Source organism: Lathyrus oleraceus, chromosome 6 (genome assembly GCF_024323335.1).
Source record: "Lathyrus oleraceus cultivar Zhongwan6 chromosome 6, CAAS_Psat_ZW6_1.0, whole genome shotgun sequence".
Classification (NCBI taxonomy): Eukaryota; Viridiplantae; Streptophyta; class Magnoliopsida; order Fabales; family Fabaceae; genus Lathyrus; species Lathyrus oleraceus.
The window spans coordinates 441,568,061-441,572,165 of record NC_066584.1 but is presented as its reverse complement, the minus strand read 5'-3'; the positions used below and the strand labels follow the sequence as shown (position 1 = coordinate 441,572,165).

Sequence of the window (4,105 nt, the reverse complement as noted above, 5' to 3'; positions counted from 1 at the left end):
CCTCCATCCAGGGTTATATGTGTTAGAAAATGGGTTCCCTTGGGTATAGTTCACTTGCTCAGTGTTGGTTTCATTTAACAGATTGCATTCGGCGGATTGGTGTCCTTGCGTTCCACATATCTCACAATTCGGCGAAACTGCGGCTACAGTATTCGGAGTTGTACACATATGTTCGACTCTAAGGGCCAACGCGTCCATTTTAGCCTGCATCATGTCTATAGAGCTTAGCTCATGTATTCCTCCTTGGGCTTCCTTCTTTTCCACTGTCGCTCGTTCTACTCCCCATGATTGATGGTTTTGGGCCATATCCTCGATAAGGGCACTAGCTTCAGGGTAAGGTTTATTCATCAGTGCGCCACCAGCGGCAGCGTCGATGGTCATCTTAGTGTTATAATGAAGTCCATTATAGAAGGTTTGGATGATTAGCCAATTCTCTAAGCCATGGTGTGGGCATGCTCTTAATAGTTCTTTATATCTCTCCCAGGCTTCGAACAACGACTCTCCTTGGAGTTGGGTAAATCTAGTTATAAGGTTTCGAAGAAGAGCGGTCTTACTTGGGGGAAAATATCTAGCAAGAAAAACTTTCCTAAGGTCATCCCAAGTTGTTATTGAATTGGGTGGAAGGGAATCTAACCATGATAGAGCTTTATCTCTGAGGGAAAAGGGAAATAATCTTAAGCGTATCGCCTCAGGAGAAGCTCCATTGGTTTTAAAGGTGTCTGCTAACTGAAGAAAGTTTTTTAAATGTTGGTTTGGGTTATCAGTAGCGAGACCTGAGAATTGTCTCTGTTGCACTAATTGCAGCAGGGATGGTTTAAGTTCAAAATTATTGGCTGGGATAACGGGGTTTACTATACTGGAACTAGGTTCCTCGTTTGATGGTTGGGCGAAGTCCTTAAGAGGTCTTCGGTTTTGTTCTTCGGCCATAGCTATCCTATTCCTATGGAAAAATAAACGTGCGCGAGCGTAACGTTCAGGTTCAGCTAGAGGGTCTACTAAACTTCCGGCACTGCGAGTCTTTCGCATTGACCGGTGGGTAACAACCTTAGTCTAAACGGTATAACTACAGGGTAATGAAATTTGACGAAATTGGTCCCCGGCAACGGCGCCAAAAACTTGATGCGTGTTTTTCGCAAGTGTACGAATCACGTCAAAGTAATATAAAAGATTATCGAATCCACAGAGACCAAGTGTCAATCTATCAAACCTGTTGTTATGGTGTGTATCTAAGGCAACTATTTTTAAGGGTTTTAATAAGGGTGCAATGGTAAATAAAATTATAATTTTAAATAATAAATAAAGACAGGCTCGAATGTAATTCACGCAATCAATGATAATCCAGTACTTGTTAGTGGAACTACTTATGGGCAATGTTTTCTCCTTTGAAAAGAACTAATTTAACAGGAACTGTCGCTTTCACGTATTCAGAACCGAGTTGTACTCTCTAATCAACCCCTCCTATTGTCACGGATAAAAAGGTGCGTACTGCGTTAGAGTAGTAAACCTATTTTTAAGAAATATAGTATCTTAACTAAGTTGAAAAGTATTTTAACCTGGACTTCTTAGCAAAAAGAGGTTCTTACGAACCAGAGTTTAAACTTCCTAACGCGTCCGAAAATCGTTTTAAAATCTCTTTTCTTTTTAATCTAAAATCTCCTAATAAACTAGACAAAGCGCTTTTGGCTGTTTTTGAAATAGTTAAAAACAATTACTTGAATTGAAAGATAAAATATCCCTTAGGTGTTTCCACGAACAATTATACTGATTACTGGTTTAATTACGATCCTTACATTCTAACCTTTATAGAATTAGTTAGACATGATAAAGTAAATATTCTTTTTATAGTTTTTCATAAAAGTAATTTAAAGCGAGTGCGGATAATAAACAAAGTAAAGTGCGAGTGCAGGAAATAAACAACGTAAATGTGCGAGTGCAGGAAATAAACAACGTAAATGTGCGAGTGCAGGAAATAAACAACGTAAATGTGCGAGTGCAGGAAATAAACAAAGTAAAGTGCGAGTGCAGGAAATAAACAACGTAAATGTGCGAGTGCAGGAAATAAATAAAAGTAAAATACGAACTTGAATTAAAATGGCGGCAGGATTAACTTCCTCCAGAGTGCTCCAAAACTCGAACCACAGACAGATTACAGACTCGATCACTCGATTGCAGAGGCACCCCGATGTGGAATGGCAACTGCTTTATAACTGATATATGCCTAGAGAATTCTAATTCTGGATGAAGAAAAACGAAAATCTAAGGTCCTATTTATAGTAAAAACTGAAAGCATGAAATGACAGGGACGCCCCTCCACTAAAAAGTGGAGGTTACTGATTTTGGCCTTGTGGCGCCCGCCACAGGCCTATGGCGCCCGCCATGGTCCCTACAGGGGATGATGGAGTGGGGATCGTGGGTCTTGGCGGTTGAGGAGTGGTCTTGAGACGTGGCCACGTCATGGCTAACCCCATGGCGCCCGCCACGGTGGGTGCCGTAAGTGCAAAACGCTGAATTTCTAGGTTTTCGCCCGTTTTCACTCCTTTTTCGCTCCTTTTCCCGATTCAAGCTCCGATTATTATAAAAACCTGAAAACATAAGAAAACAAAGAAATAACAAAGCAAAACAACAATAAAAGCTAAGAATGCATGCGAAATCGGAGTCAGAAATACGGTGAATTTTAGTGTGATCATGAAGTCAGAAGGAGCGCTAGCAATCATCCGCTCATAATAAAAAGAACTCAAGGTCTTCAAAAAGATCTTGGTCATCTCTTTCTCTTCCAGCGGAGGCACGATCTGTACTGCTAACTCTCGCCACCTCTGGGCGTACTCTTTAAATGTTTCCTTGTCCTTCTGGGACATGGCTCTCAATTGATCCCTATCAGGAGCCATATCCATATTGTACTTGTATTGCTTGACGAAGGCTTCGCCAAGATCGTTGAAGGATCGGATGTTCGCATGTGTCTAAACCCATGTACCAACGCAGAGCGGCACCGGACAGACTGTCCTGAAAGTAATGGATAAGCAATTGGTCGTTGTCGGTCTGAGTCGACATCTTCTTGGCATACATGACCAGGTGGCTGAGAGGGCAGGTATTTCCCTTATATTTTTCAAAGTCAGGGACCTTGAATTTCACAGGGATCTTCACATTGGGAACCAAGCAGAGTTCGGCAGTAGACTTGCCGAAAAGATCCTTTCCTCTGAGAGTTTTTAATTCCTTGCGAAGCTCAAGAAATTGATCGTTCATAGCGTCCATCTTCTCATAGACATCTGGGCCTTCAGATGGCTCAGAATGATAAATGGTGTTGTCTACTCTGGGTAGAGTATGCACGAAAGGAGGAGGAATAGCAAGGACCGGGCTAGATGCCGGCATAGAAGCAAAGGTAGGAGCAGGACCCTCGGGCATGAAATTGGGAGGCATCCCCCACGGGAATCCGGCTGGCATGGCCGTCGGAGCAAAGTGTGTACTGGCTGCAGGCACAGTCGAGGAGACAATCTCAGAGATGACCGTCCTCTGGGGAGAAGTTGAAGGTGTTGGAGAAGACTGGCTTTGGGCAGCCAAGAATGATTCCATCAAGGCACTCAATCTGGCCACTTCCTCTTTCAGCTTGCGGCTCTCTTGTTCTAGATGATCCATCAGTCTTGAAATGTTGGCTCTGGTGTAGTACCGGTGAGTCAGCTTGTCTTAAAAATAAATGAAGAACACAGAGTTAGACCACAGGACAAGAAGCTGGGAACAAAACCTGCTTGTGCACATGATGCATGCAATGCTCGTGCATATGATTTGTTTTTTGTTTTCAAAGGAATTTTTAGGGTTCTATTTGCAAATTTTTGGAAATATTAAACATTTATCATATATGGAAATATCTCATCAAATAATATCGGGGAAAAGAAGTACAACATTGTCAATCATATACAAGAGAAAAGGAAAATAATCATCCTATGGATCCCTAGAAACAATCATCTAAAGCTCGGACACAGGAAGATATGATGCACGAAGCCTCTTCACCTCTCTCTCGTAGGCTGCCTCCATATCTGCCTTCTACTTGGCAAGTCGATCGTACTTCCTCTTCCAAAACTTGGAAGACTGAGGAAGTAGAGAAGTCCATGCA

At 42.2% G+C, this 4,105-nt stretch overlaps 1 non-coding gene across 1 annotated transcript; it reads left to right on the top strand.

Moving 5' to 3' along the window:
* Positions 1-436: 436 nt before the first annotated feature.
* On the top strand, positions 437-543 carry LOC127099428 (small nucleolar RNA R71). The gene has a single exon (XR_007793931.1). It is a non-coding gene; the product is annotated as a small nucleolar RNA R71 (small nucleolar RNA).
* The last annotated feature ends 3,562 nt before the right edge of the window (positions 544-4,105 follow it).